Source organism: Aptenodytes forsteri, unplaced genomic scaffold (genome assembly GCF_000699145.1).
Source record: "Aptenodytes forsteri isolate BGI_AS27 unplaced genomic scaffold, ASM69914v1 Scaffold534, whole genome shotgun sequence".
NCBI classification, from domain to species: domain Eukaryota; kingdom Metazoa; phylum Chordata; class Aves; order Sphenisciformes; family Spheniscidae; genus Aptenodytes; species Aptenodytes forsteri.
The window spans coordinates 816678-831819 of NW_008795712.1; the positions used below are offsets into that span (position 1 = coordinate 816678).

General features: G+C 47.0%; 1 protein-coding gene across 5 annotated transcripts in view; it reads left to right on the forward strand.

Annotated features, from left to right (window-relative positions):
• Nucleotides 1-15142, forward strand: part of EXTL3 (exostosin like glycosyltransferase 3) — a 139572-nt gene that overhangs the window by 81446 nt on the left and 42984 nt on the right. For 4 of the 5 annotated variants that reach the window (XM_009283442.2, XM_009283439.2, XM_009283438.2 and 1 more), the window contains one exon: nucleotides 13963-14091. The gene's annotated coding sequence lies outside the window, so the exon portion shown is untranslated. Of the gene's footprint in view, nucleotides 1-13962; nucleotides 14092-14731; nucleotides 14805-15142 lie in introns of those variants that run through there. The other variant, XM_009283441.2, reaches the window with a different exon arrangement.

The following is a 15142-nucleotide window of genomic DNA, read 5'->3' on the forward strand; positions in this document are numbered from 1 at the left end:
TTCTGGGCTGCGAGTGCACATTGCTGGCTCATGTCCAGCTTTTCCTCCACCAGTCCCCCCAAGTCCTTCTCGGCAGGGCTACTCTCAACCCCTTCATCCCCCAGCCTGTATTGATACTGGGGATTGCCCCGACCCAGGTGCAGGACCTTGCACTTGGCCTTGTCGAACCTCATGAAGTCCACATGGGCCCACTTATCGAGTTTGTCCAGGTCCATCTAACATCTACCCAGCCAGTCACTTGGTTACAGAAGACAGTCAGATCGGTGAGGTACTATTTGCCCACAGTATATCTGTGCTGTTCCCAGTCACCTTCTTGCTCTTCATGGCCATGGGAATGGCTTCCAGGAGGATTTGCTCCATCCATCCCTGCTCAGAGGCTGCTGCCGGCAGCAAGGTGCTGTGCAGGCAGCTGGGCAGGGTAAGCGCAGTCTTTCCAGTTGCGTTGCTGTCCTCTTTATTCTTACCTCTCAGGTACAAATACTCTCAAGAGCGAGTTTGTCTTGTCAAAGTTAATGCTTGGAAACTTACTGCAGATAACCTTGGCTTCATCTTGACTTGGCTGCTCACGGGCTTTCATTGCCTTAGCTAATAAAGCCTTTACAATTGCTTAGAGACACTTAAAGTTGTTAGCGTTTAAATAAAGGGATTAATTTCAGGCATCCTGCTGTTAAACTTGTATGTTTGAATTTTGAAAAAGTGCATTTTCCCTGTGAGGTGCGAACAGGCTCTAAAAACCGGTTAACTTTTATCGGCTAAATGGACTGTAACTCCTTGTGAGGAGCTGCTGAACTCTTTGGCATCGATTTACGCTTGCCAGGCAATGGAAACAATTACATTGGCGCCATGAAGAATAAATAGAGAGGGGTCTTACAGCATGACTATAGGAAAATGCGTCAGGAACGCCTGCCCTTTAAACCTACTCCTGCTGTTGATTTTATTGATGATTGAGTCAGTATTTTAACATTTCCATGCCTTGGTTTCCCTGCCTATAAATTACTTGCGTCTTCCTTTTGGATTATTAAGGACTGCTTGGCTATCATGTATAAAATACTGTCAAGGTAGGGTGCCAAGCGAGTACAAACTATTTTATTTTTAGTGCCTTTTGAAATCTTGGACTTTTTGTTCTTCCTTTTATCTGTCTCTTTCTTTTTAATCACACAAAATGGAAATAAACTCAGTCACAGCTGTTGCTAGAGAAGAATCATTAGGCCCATCCAGCTGGCTCTCTCGGGGCTGGCGCGGGATTGTTCCCTCCGCTGCATTTCAAAAGTATTTTATCTCCTTTAGTCTTGCGTGCGTGCGGAGTGATGAGCATCTTTCACTTCTGTCAGCTCTCTTCATTGATCCAAATGGGAAGGGCTATTTTTAGGTGGCTGTAAGTAAATGGACATCAGGCGCCGCAGAAGGGGAACTGGGTTATTTTTGGAAAGCCATCGGCAGCCGTTCTGGCAGGTCCTGCTGCAAGTTTTGTCTTTGGTTGGGCTGTCTCAGGTTGTGTTATCAGTTCCCAAGGTTGTGAACCTCGTTTCTTGGGTGTGATTTGCAGTCCGAATATGGAATTAGCAGTTGCTGGAGATTGTCTTGACGGCATCAGTTTATGGGAGTTAATTCCCCCTAAACCAGCCTTGCTTGGAGGGATGCAGGGTGATGATTGAGCTGGAGACTTTGGGGCAGAGGGTAAGGTCAGCTTAGGGGCAACATGTGAAATGCACCTTGAGTGGAGACAAGCCCATGGAGACGACCTCACGGTTCGAGCCCCGGATGAACGTGCAGAAGACTTGGCATCTGTTAGTGGCCGCGCAGCAGGTTTTGATGTGCTCTTGGGCAATTTGCTTGCAGTTTATTCTGCTTCAGTGGATTGCAGGAGGATGATATTTTCTCGGTTTTGCTTAGTCTTTTTCATAAGCATTTTGGGATAGCTTCTGCCTCTCGCTGAATTTGTGCGCGGAGCTTGCTGATGCTGCGTGGAGCCATTAGGCACTCCAGTTACTCGGCTGTGAATGTGCGAGTGGGAGTCCGTGGGGACAGTGACTAAACCTACGCCATTGCTGGTTGGAGAGCTTGAAAAGCCCAAGCAGAAAACATTGTGTGTGTGATTTAGTTGCACATTATCTTCTCTCTTTCAGCAAAGACCCAAGTCTAATTTCAAAGGTCAGAACATGCTCTCACCTGGGTGTTCTAGGCCTTTTATAGAGCGGTTGAAGGCCATTACCTAAATTAGCTTGCTGCTTGGGGAAAGCTGATATTAGCTCTGTATTAGGACTCATTTCAAAGCTCTTGATGATCATTTACTTGGCGGGCTCCTATTGAAGCTTATGGGTACAAGGTAGAAAATGGAAGAAATATAGCACCTGATACTGCTTCCTAACTGAGAAGAAGAATCAGGTGGGCTTTTTGGCAGAATTCCTCTTCTTCTAGGGTGGTTTTTGGTGGTGGTGGTTTTCTTTTTTTTAAGGATCTCTAGTGAAGCTTTCCTAGGCCGGCCAGTGGACTGCCTTTAGAGTCAAGACTTATTTTTGTTTTCCTCACACGTCCTGATGATCAGACATGTTGGGGAGCGCTGGGAAGGGGAACATGTGATTCTGAAGCAGGCTTAAATTGTAAAGCACAGTCAGATCTGCTAAGCAACAGCACTGACACATTTAAATAAATCTGCTGTTGAGTAATATAGAGTGACATATTGAGAGCAATTTAAAAAAAAAAAAAACTCAGCACAGATTTGGGAAATGACTGGAACGGAAACAGAACATAGATGTTAGAGAAGACGTTGGATAAAAGAGAGGGAGGGCTACTCCACAAAAGGACTGTACTGGAGAACCAGGATGTCCATCAGGAAGGATGAGACAATAGCAGAAGTGCAAATTTATGCTGAAATTGTCTCTTGGCAGAGGATCCTCGTACTTCAACTTCTCTGCCAACACTGATGGTTGCAAGGATTGACAAGATTAACACTGCCTAGTTCAGAGAGGAGCATGTGATGGGACATCAGAGAGCTTAGAGAAGGTAAGGTGGCAGTTCTTGTTCCGGTGGCTTTCTTACTGTTGTTCCTCTGGGTCTGTAGTGAGTTGGGGTAGGAGTCCTGTTGTACTTGTCACTGTAGAAGAGGGCACAGACTGAATTAGGAGGGTTTGTATTTGAAGCTGGTGGAAGGAAATCACTTGCGGAGCTCAGCTGTGGAACTCACTGCTGCAAGGAGCTATGAAACCAAGTGTTTGACATGGTTTTCCTTTTCTTTTTTTCCTTCCTTTTTTTTTTTTTTAACAGTTCAGACTTTGTACAGATGAGAATGTACATGATTGATTGCTTCAAAGAAGTGTTTTGGTGGGCAGCTTCTGTTCTTCAAGGGCTCATGCAACTCCTATTTGCTAGTGGTTAGGGAAAAATTGTTCTGAATAAGCTGTTCTGTGACTATGACTTATGAGTATTCTGCACCAAAGCAGCTGGAAATGAGCACTCAGTAAGGGGTTGAAGTGGATGGATGATTGGTTTGATCTAATATAGCCATCCTTGTGCTTTTTTATTATTTTTATTGGATTCTATACAGTGGTCAAATCGAGTTGTGAATTTTGTGGCTATCTTAATGACTTTGTTCCAAGCCGATGCCTTCATGTCTGTCTGCATGACACATTCGCAGTGGAGTTGGTGGCTGTGTTGCTGAGCCCTTCAAAGCACGTGTTCACCGGCAGCTTTCCCAAACTCTGGGAACATCTCCCCTTTTCTTGGCTGGGCATCAGGTATTTACTCTGGACACGAGCAGCTTTTGTCCAGTGGATGGCAATAGTTAACTCATGCACTAGCCAACCTATTGTGCTATTAATCATAGAATCATAGAATGGTTTGGGTTGGAAGGGACCTCTAAAGGTCATCTAGTCCAACCCCCCTGCCATGGGCAGGGACATCTGCAACTAGAGCAGGTTGCTCAGAGCCCCGTCCAACCTGACCTGGAATGTTTCCAGGGATGGGGCATCCACCACCTCTCTGGGCAACCAGTGTTTTACCACCCTCAGCGTAAACAATTTCTTCCTTATATCTAGTCTATATCTACCCTAATATTAAGCCTAAAAGGGAGATAGCTGTGCTGTCCTTTGCAATATTTTGGTGTGATCTGAGCCATTTATGGCTCAATCCACTGAGATGAGTGAGATGGCACAGCATGACAGATGCTGGGCCTTACTCTTCTGTCCACAATAACTGATGGAAATGGCCAGAAGAGACGTTTGTGGCTTCCTTGTCCATTAGGACCTCTCAGTGTCTATTCTGCAAATAGTCCCTGAAGCTGGCATGAGTTGGAAATGGTCTGATCTTTGGGATGAGGTCTGGGAGACAGCAGCTTCTGTTGGAAGCGATTGCTTCGTCTGCACAAGCGTTGTGCTGGCAGTGTGTCCCACTGCCCATTTTTGAGCTGCTGTGAGGACATTTGGCCCCACTTGCCCAGCAGAAATAGCTGTTGTGCGTTGGAGATTACTGCCTGGAGTATTTTTAAGCCTGGCGTGTCCTCGCCAAAGTAGCTTCAGCCTTCCCAAATGCACCCCCTCTGCTAACATTTGGATTCTGTTCACCTTCTGTTGTGAACGGGCAGGTGGGACTGCGCATGGTGAGGATTACTTGGGCAATCTCCGAAGTGCAGAGCGTATCCACAATATCCATGGTGCATGGTTTCTCTGGGAATTTTTCCTCTGGATCATGAAAGTGCATTAGTGATGTTAACTGTTCGAAGCCCTGTCAGCTATGAATAAGATCTGTCCTGCACATCCTGCTGCCAGTCCAGGGAAGCTGTTAAGCCGTTAACTTTGCAAAAACTTGGCTGGTTTAAGCTGCTCAGTGCTAGCACCAGTCTCACCACTCATTGCAGTGGATGAATAGCTGAAGCATTTGGACATTATATGATTACATCAGACAGATTGTCTCAAAGCCACAAGATATTTAGCTGGCCTGTGTGTTCAATACCAGTTAATAAGGATTTCTTTAAAAGGACACTGTTGCTTAGCATTACAAGGTCTTTAATGTTGTTAGAGTGTTCTAATAAAATGGGACTTTGGCATCTGGCCTTATCTGTTAGTCTTCCAACAACTTCTGAACCTATCGGCTGTTTTCACTCAAATTAGAGGGATAGAGCTCACCAAAGCATTAACTCCCTATAAATGTCCTGAAAATAGGAAACCGAGGCTCTTTACAAGGTACTGGAGAACCCCATGCAAGGTTGAAGGCATCAAACAGTAAGAATTCAGACGTCTCTTGTGCTGGTGTTCCCAGAAGTACTTGTTGGGGCAACATGGAGACGAAAGATTATATTTTTCTTTGAGTACAGTGCTGAGCATTGCAGGGGCCGTTACAAGTGCCTGACTAAATTAATAACCATTCCAGCTGTTTCTCCAGCTAGCTAACAGGACATCGTTAGGTTCGGGAGAGCAGTTGGGAAGTGCCTTCGGACGAGGTTGTATGCTTGACAGATTTTTGGTTTCAAAGGCAGAGGATTTAAAAAAAAAAAAAAAAAAAAAAAAAACCAACTCATACAAGGAGTCACGGTTTGGTGCCTTGGCCTGGAAGGCAGCGTTGAAGCTGAAAGCTCTATTAGTGGGTTTCAATTTACTCGGGCTGAATCCCTCCCTGAGGATTGCTCATGTTCTGTGGAATTACAGGGTTTGGCGTGATAATGTTTTTCCCCTTTATTTTTCCCTTTTGCACTTTCTCGGTGCAAGCAGGCAAAGCAGCAGCAAAACTCTGCAGAGGCTGGAAAGGCGTGAGAGTGCTCAAGGGCTTGCATGGGACCGTGGCTCTGTTAGACCAGGAGATGTGCGGGCACAGCACGATGCGGTCTAAGGAGATGAGCAAAGCTCGCAGGCTTCGGAAATAATACCTGTCAGTAGAGGAAACCAGTGCTGGGTGTCTGCCCTCAAACTGCTGGTCGTCAGCTGGAGGTGGGTCACAGTGAAGCATAAAGGAGGACACGGATGAACTAAACTGATGGGCTGACAGGCGGGAGCGTTGATCTGCTCGAGGGTAGGAAGGCTCTGCAGAGGGACCTGGACAGGCTGGATCCATGGGCCCAGGCCAACTGTATGAGGTTCAACAAGGCCAAGTGCCGGGTCCTGCACTTCGGCCACAACAACCCCATGCAGCGCTACAGGCTTGGGGAAGAGTGGCTGGAAAGCTGCCTGGCGGAAAAGGGCCTGGGGGTGTTGGTTGACAGCCGCCTGAACATGAGCCGGCAGTGTGCCCAGGCGGCCAAGAAGGCCAATGGCGTCCTGGCCTGTATCAGAAATGGTGTGGCCAGCAGGAGTAGGGAAGTGATCGTGCCCCTGTACTCGGCACTGGTGAGGCCGCACCTCGAACACTGTGTTCAGTTTTGGACCCCTCACTACAAGAAGGACGTCGAGGTGCTGGAGCGTGTCCAGAGAAGGGCAACGAGGCTGGTGAGGGGTCTGGAGAACAAGTCTGATGAGGAGCGGCTGAGGGAACTGGGGTTGTTTAGCCTGGAGAAAAGGAGGCTGAGGGGAGACCTCATCGCTCTCTACAACCACCTGAAAGGAGGTTGTAGCGAGGTGGGGGTCGGTCTCTTCTCCCAAGGAACAAGCGATAGGACAAGAGGAAACGGCCTCAAGTTGCACCAGGGGAGGTTTAGATTGGACGTGAGGAAAAATGTCTTTACTGAAAGAGTGGTGAAACATTGGACCAGGCTGCCCAGGGAAGTGGTAGAGTCCCCATCCCTGGAGGTATTTAAAAGACGAGTAGATGAGGCGCTTAGGGACATGGTTTAGTGGGCATGGTGGTGTTGGGTCGACGGTTGGACTTGATGATCTTAGAGGTCTTTTCCAACCTCAATGATTCTATGATTCAATGATCTGTGGAGGGTGCTGAAGACACAGTGAGGCAGTGTGGTTGTGGGAGAGGGAGGACAGGAGAGACCCCAATGGGGGAAGGTGGGATTCGGGCAGCAGAGGAAAGCTGGTGGGAGAGGGGTAAAGAAAATGATCTCAGCAGCTGCATTTTGCCCGGCTACTCCTGTATCCTGCAGCTGTTCATTAGAAATTCTGTTTATGCCACAGGGAGTTTTGGAGTCTCTGAAGCTGACAGTTTTAATAGACAAAGACATTTTAAGTGCAGCACATCTGCTCCGGGATGCTAAGGAACAGGCTCCATGCGGCAGTGCCATTGGTTGAAGCATTTCATCATGCTTTTTTTATTTTAAGACCTCCTCTTTATCCTAAAAAGTAATTTTTGAGGTCAAAAGAAGTGCTGCGTTTGCTTATTAAGTTTGCAGCCATTAAACAGTCCTGCCGTACTCTTCCTAATATCCCCGAGTTCCCAGCCCTGAACGTTGGCAGAACTACCTTTTACTTTGAAGGATCCCAAAGCATTTCAGAAAAGTGGCCATTGTGGAGGTGTGAAGCAGCGGTTCGGTAAGGAATATGCTGCGTAACACGTGGGAGTGCAAAAAAAAGTCAGTGTGAGTATGGGATAACACTCACGCTTCCCGGAGTATGGTGGGTTGCTGATGCCTCAGGAGCCCCAGGTGTGAGCTGGGAACCAGAAGAGTCCAAATAAAATGAAATAGTACGTAAATTATGTATATGACAGGAATTTCATAAAACTAGGAAGTTTTGCTATTAATGGCTTTGGTGGGGTTTTTTTCTGTAAAGTTTCAGATATTAAGAAATGCGAAAAGGGAGCCAATCAGTTTGGGCTCCGTCTTGCCCAGGCTGCAGCAGTGAAGCTGTAGGGAGGGAGCAGCGCCGTTGGGACCCTCAGCACGGGCACAAGCTTGGGGCTGGAGGGATGCTGCTCCAGAGCAGAGGCCTCCTTTGGTTGCCTGATCACTAATATAAAGCTGCATTATTAAAAATTTGGCAAGCTGGGTATATTTAGTTGATCAATTTTTTTCTAGGAGGACTCGATCTAACCCTTAACTTAAGTTTTATAACCCGTGGCTTTCCAAAACCTGTCTAATCTTGCTCAGTGATTGAGTCTACCTTGTGCAGGTGAAAAGTTAATTCCTTCCTTCACCTCCAGCTTTGGCCGAGTTCCTTTGATCCCTCTTTCCCTGACCTCTCTCTTAGGCCTTCATTAAACAGAACAGTGTAACTTTGCCCTTCCTAACCGGTCTGTACATCTGTCCCCCAGTGGTATCTATATGTCTTTCTACCTACCCGTTAAAATAGGAGCAGTTTCTATGCCAGACACACATGCTGAGCGGAGTTTGCCATCTCCCATCCTGCCTTTTCCAGGGACTGGGTGTTGTTAGTCTTCTCCAGCCGCACAGCTTGAGACTAGGTTTGTCATTTATGTTTCTTCATGATATCTTGCAAGCAAAGCACTGGGCACTAGTGACAGAACAGCACACAGCATGTGTCAAATTATCCAGCATTTCAAATATAAGCAGTGACTTCACTTTGTAGAAACTTAATTATCATGCATTCTGCTAGCGCTTATCTTCTATCATACACTCTTCTGCTGGTTAATAACTTTGTTAAGCACACCCACAAGCTTCAGGCATAGTGTTTCATTCTCTCTGTGTATTTTGAAGTGCGGTATTTGGCCGCTTCCACGTATGCATGTGCTAACCTGTATAGTGCAAGTGTCCTGCACAGACTCTCATTAGCTGGACTGCAAACATCTGGTTTGTTAGTGTCCTGGTTTCAGCTGGGATAGAGTTAGTTTTCTTCCTAGTAGCTGGTACAGTGCTGTGTTTTGGGTTTAGTATGAGAATAATGTTGATAACACACTGATGTTTTAGTTGTTGCTAGTAGCATTTTTACAGCAAGGATGCTACACGCCATATCGCTTTCTGCCAGCATGTGTGTACCTTGTACAGGAGGGGGATCTGTAGATACACTTCATGGCGTTCTCTGAGTGTTTTAAGGATAGGCCATTCTTTTAAGGGTAGGCCCTGAGGAGCTCGCAGGTTGGAGAGGAGAATGGCCAGACGTGCATGTTCACCATGACTCGGTTCACCACTGAGCCGGGTCTTTAGAAGAGGCTTGCTTAGAAAAGGTGCTGGGTTGATGAGTGAAAGGAGCTCCTGGGGCGTCCAAAAAAAAACCAGGAGGAAAACACTGTGTGATACAATGCAGAAGGACCAGTAAAGCTGGGGGCGTTTGTGTGATGGGAGAGGAGGGAGCAGGACGATCATGAACTTTTCTCAGAAGGCTAGAAAAGGCAGACTGTCCTTAGGTATATTTTTGCCCCATGGCTCGGCTTCTGTTGGAGGTGTGATTTCTCCAGAATTGGTTATTGTGATTCAATCTCTCTGTGCAGAGTGCATTTCCACACTTGTATGTGGCCAAATCTACGTGAATATGCACAGTCCAAAGCCTACCCATGCAGAAGTGCTACTAGCTACCAGTGTAACAGTGGTAGTGGGGCTAGGATGCTGTTACAGTTAAAGGGGGACAGCTTTTACACAAGCCCGGTGAAGGTGGTAGCATGGTGGTGTGCGGCACGGTGACATCTTTCTCCTAAAACTTCTGCAGACAGTGAAGGTGAAGATTAGTTGAGTGACTGGGTTTCTGCTGTGTGGCATGCCTGTGAGTGCAGCAGAAAGGCATTTAATGTCCCTCGCCTAATTGGGACTGTGTGACTCGGGTGTCTGGTAATGAGAGAGGGTTTTCACCCACAGGACCCTCCCTGAAGCTAGTCCAAATTAATAGAGTCCTGGCAATAGTTGTGTTTGTGCATCTGAATTTCTAGCTTGCTTTGTAATGAACTGTGTCAGATAAGAATCCGCCTGCTATATAAATATGGGTGATTACGGTGCGTCAGGTAATTTAGTTATTTGGCATGATCGATCGGGCTGTCTGAAAAGGAGTGGCCTCCGCTTACGTGGTGATGAAGCGTTCTCCAAAAAGTGCAGAAGGCTGTCAGCTTGCTAATGAGACTGCTGCGGCTGCCCGCCCCGCGCATCAAAGGCTTTTCTGAGAGGAGGGGAAAAGCTGGTGTTAGACACACAGCAGCACAGATACAAGTGGGAAGACGGGGAGTGGGTGAAAGAGCTATTACAGGGAGGGAAGGTACACTTGGAGTTGATTAGCCTGGTTAATTTGGCCATGTAGCACTGATGAATTTAATGTCACTGTACCTTGCTTGGATGTAGCAGCCGGGGTTCCCTGGTTTCTATAGGCTTTCCGTGGATATAAACTTCCCAGCGTGCCTGGGTCGCGAGGACTGACTGCTGACCTGCCCCCTTGCCTGCTGAAGTCCGCGAGAAGCCACCCGCATGATTTCATGCTTGTTAGAGGCCCCTCGATGGATATGCTTAGTCTCCAGAACTGGCTTATTCGCTGCGTGCGGGAAATGGGCAAACTTTCCAGAAAACCCATAGAGACAGGTTATTTTCCATAGTGACCCACCCTGCTAAGTGAGATGCTGTTAAACATTGTGTGTGTTTCTGTGCTGTTCGGGCAATATTTCCTTTTTCTTATAACTTATCCAGGACAAAGAAAATTTTAAATTTGTGCATAATTATGACCTGAAGCATCAATCAGAGAGCAGGAGCCTGAATTCTGCCACGTGGTTATTTGCTGCTGAGGAAGTGGTGTCGATGGTGTTTTAGGGAGGTGAGAGAGGTTTGTATTTTTGCCTTGGGGAAAATAATGTGCCTGAGCTATCTAGGGCTGAAAACCACAAAGAATACCAAGGACGAGCTGTCTCACAAAGTCAGTGTTTGGAAAGCCAGCCCTCTCCTCCTGTCTGGAGTTGACCTCTGCGTGCTTCTCTCGTACAACGCAAAGCGCCTGGCTCTTCACTGTGGTTTTACCTCAAGACAGTTCTTGTTCATCAGTTGCTTCAAGGTAAAAGCAAAAAGAGCCTTCCTCTCCTCCCACACCTAATTTATCCCTTTTAGTGGTGAACAAAATATCAGCCATGCACCTACTCCTCAAGTAGCTTGTGCCCACTGCATGCGATGGAGCAAAGTACCTGCTTCCTCAGTTTGCTTCCTGCGTCCCAAAAAATGTTTTGCACTTTGTAAATGGGAATGCGGTGAGCAGTACAACATCAGCCACTGTGTGGTTGTATGGATTTACCAGCTTTCTTGTAAAGCTCTGCCCTGTGGTCCCTTGCTCTGAGATTTGGAGGGGGGTGAACTTTGCATCCAGGGTGCTCTGCCATTCGGTACTGCGGAACATAAAAGGATTTGCTCGTAAGCTGGGTATTTCTTTGTGCGGAGAAGTGCTTGTGTGCAGCCTAGAAGAATAAATAAAACAATATGGCTGGTTTATTACCAGAAAACAACACTAAATAATAAATTTAAGAACTAAAAGCTCTATATGTTAAGTAGATTTCGCAATGCATTATGCAAAAAGCAAGAAGGCACCGGAGAAGGAAACCCCTGCAAAAAGGCAGGCTGGGAAGATGGATGATCTTGCGGACAGGACAATTAGATGTGGAGTGAATCCCAAGCTAGCGCAGCTTCTAGGGTGATCTTGGGCAAGTTGTTTCTCCATACCTCCATTACCTGCTCTCTGAAAACTGGATGCGATTTTACTGTCTTAAGGATTTCATCGGAATAAATGAATGTTCATGAACCACTCTGTTAACCTCAGCTGAGGAGCATGACAGACCTTCAGCGGCTGCCTTTCGCAGAGGGCAAAGCAGGTACCTGGAAGCACTTGGAGGAGAGATTTCTGTAGCTTCTGCTTGCTGCAATACCGAGCATCTCCTGGAGCATGCTCTTGTCCCTGTGCCCCAGATGGGGAACAAAAAGCTGTAAGCCAGACTGTCAGTTCTTCACTTGTTGAAGCAGTTTGAGTTCACCTTTGCTTTGTAAAGAGGGAGAATGAGACACGGAGGTTGCGTGATTTCCCCTGGGTGCTGGAGAGAGGCAATGTTCAAGCTGGGGGCAGACCCAGGACATCTTGACTCCAGGTTCCTGCTCGCATTTCTGAATTATTGCCACCTGGGAGCCCAGACGCAGAATCATACAATCATTTAGGTTGGAAGGGACCTCTGGAGATCTCTGAACCTGGGGATTGTCCAGCCAAGTTTTGAGTATCTTTTGGCCTCCTATCACAAGGGCCAGCTTTGGCTAAGCAGGTAGTGGCCAGAGCTGCAGTTTGATGGCACTCCCCACCTTCACGTGCTTTTTCATTCTGCCAGTGCCGGAACCCTGGAAGGTCTGGTTCCTGCCACCGCAGATGGATTTGGGGTTGCAGGTGGTCGACAGGAAAAACCCCCTCTCCCAACCCTTCCAGTCCTCCTCTTCCTGCTCCCAGCCCGGATGTCCAGTGCACTTCTCCCAGTTCTCCCTCCCTTCTTTTCCTCCTTTCCTTTCTGTGATGATGAGGCAACTCAACTTTCATCCTTGAGGGAACAGCACTCAATTTTGCCTCCACACCTGGGATGGTTAGCTCTACCATCTCTTTTGGGTATGGAATTCCTGTTCACCTGTCGTAAGCTCTCAAAAGCACCAGCAGAAGTGCAAACAGATGAGCATCTTGGGGTCTCGCCTGTTGGGGTTTATCAGCTGATGATGCTTCTTCTGGGTTTTCTTGCCATGAAACTTCAGAAGGGGGGATTGCTTCTGAGACAGATCTGATCATGAACTTGCCTGCTGGGGCTCTGCAATCAGCAGTGAAGAGTTCATGCTGATTATAATGATCCTTTTGGCAGCTGCAGCAGGCTTATCTATCTGTTTTATGCCCGGAGAGCCTGCAGGTCCTGGCACTGAGCAGCTCCAGGGTGGGAGCACAGGTCGAGAGCTGGTGCATGCTGGAGTACCCTTGGTGAGAGATGTCATGGTTGCACAAGTGAGCGCCCTTCGCCCCCAAGAACTTGGGGTGGAAAGCAGCTCTCAAAGGATTTGTCCTCAAGTGCCACGTCTAAACCACCACAAATACCTCTCTGATCCCTCTCTGCTTTCACAGTTAAGGTTGGTGGAGGATCTGCAAAGGAGAGGAAGTCAGAAAAGCTCTTGTAAGGTCCTGTGTTTTCTATTTGGTTGCATTTCTTCCCCCTAGCTTTACTCCCCATCCAGATGAGCTGTTGGGGCAATTTGCACATTCAGTGGGTCGTCGTCTTCTCTCTCCTTCCCCCAAGGATTTCTGAACTGCAGGAGATGTATTTGTGAAGACTGTAAGATGAAATGATGCTGTACTGGGAGCACTGGTCCTATGCTGTCAGGGCAGGAGGATGCCTGGCTGGAGAGAAGGTAGCAAGCATGGTGCAAAGCCAGCGTCCATGTTGTCTGGGACCTGTTTCCAACGGAGCACACAAGCAGCAAAAGGAAAGAGTAGAAGAACAGGGAGAATGTACATGATACTTCCCATAAGATCAGTCAGCCACTGCCTTCTTCAGCACATGTGGTTTTCTGACTTTGCTGGAGCAAGCACATGAAGGGGCTCTTTTGGAGTGTTTGTCCAGGACCCTTTTACCCCGTGCATGCCCAGCTGCGGATGGGGAGCATGGCTGGAAGCAGGTTTGGCTTTGCATGGAGCTGCAAATGTGGTGAATGTTTCTTGGTTTAGATAAAAGCTTCCTAAAGCCGGGGATGCAGTTTATCCCCTGAATTTACAGATTACAAGACCTTTTACCAGTTGTGCGTGTAGCAGCGTTGATCTTAGCCTAGGAGAATTTCTCTGTACCTGTGAGCTCTCGAGATGGTACAAATCCCTTGTGATGATCCCTAAGGCTGCAGCATGTGAAGCATTTCAGAGTGAATTTTCCATCTGCTCCTTTTAAAGATCTGCTCTCAAAGCACACACCTAATAGATTTATTCTCCTTGTTCAACTGCTCCTATTCCCAAAGAGATCGGAGATTTGGGGTATAATCCTTTCCTTTGAGAGCATTAGGAAGTAGAAAGTTAGCATTGCTGAGGGGCTGTTTTGTGTTTGTTTCTTTTCCATTTCACCAGAAACCCTGTTCTAAAGGGGGGGAATATGCTGTGTTTTCTTTGTTTAGCAGAATTTTCTGCTTCTCCTTTAAAAAAAAAAATGATTTTTTTTTTCTTTCTTTGATTTCATTTTTAGTGCTGGTGAAAAAGAGACTTGGCAATAGAAACTGTCTATTCAAGACGGGTCAGGTAAAGCACAGGAGCCACTAACACACACTCCCTGACATCCTTCGCTGTTCATCAGGAGGGAGCCTGCGTGACAGAGGTGGGTACGATGCTTCGGTCTCCATGGAGAGGGCCAGCACAGCAGAAAGTTTGTGGAGGTAACACAGCAGTGATAACACTGCAGACTCATCACTTGATGAGGAAAGAGAGTAAGGACGAGTATGGGTGCATACAGACAGAGTTTGGGAGCTCTAATTTAGCAGACGCACAGGATCCCTGTAGATTTTCCTCCTGGAAAGTTCAGTGCAGTCTGTGTCACTATATTCTGCCTAATGGTTATTTATTGCTGTGCTAAGCTCTGGAGGACCGTAAGTTTAAAATTTCCAGGCTCTGTTCACAAATATGCCGAGAAAGGAGCAATGTTTCCCTGATTTTATAGGGAGATGGACAAAAGGGGGTGTAAGCAGGGAGGAATAAGTGTGCTCAGGTGTTTGCAGAAGGACCTTGGTGACGGAACATTTGCAGAGTAATGACTCCACGAGCACCCACAGATCAGACCAGCCTGGCTCTTTCTACTAGAAATGCAAAATGAGGGAGAACCTCAGGTATTCCCATAACTTCACCGGCACGGGGAGTGCCTACTGTGGAGTCGAGGAAAGCTGGGAACGCAGCCCGGGATTTGAACTAAGATGTGACAATGTGCCCAAACAGCAATTTAGTCTTGCAGGCCCGCGCCATGGGAGAAGAAACTGCAGCGTGCAAACCTGTCGTGCCTGAGAAGTTGGTCAGATTGGCATTTGGGAAGAGGCTCTGGTAATTATTGAGCTTCTGATGTCTTGAGCTCTTCCTGCCTCTTTTTTTGTGTGTGTAATTAGGTCTATCAGGCAGCAACGTTGTGTTACAATGTCAACAAGAGTTTCTCAGTGTGGGGCTTGATCAGTTTAAAGTACTTGGGAGAGAGAGGAATGAGTTGGCTGGAAAGCCCAGCGACTAACCTGTTTCTCCTCCTCCCAAACCTCTTTTTGGGAGCTATGGAAATAAGCAGCCTTTTTCCCCAGGGCTGCTTATTGCTCTTAAGTACAACAGTGAAGTCTCTTTTGGTAAAACAGTTCAGGTTTTCACTTTGCCTTTTTTTTTTTTTTTTTTTTTTA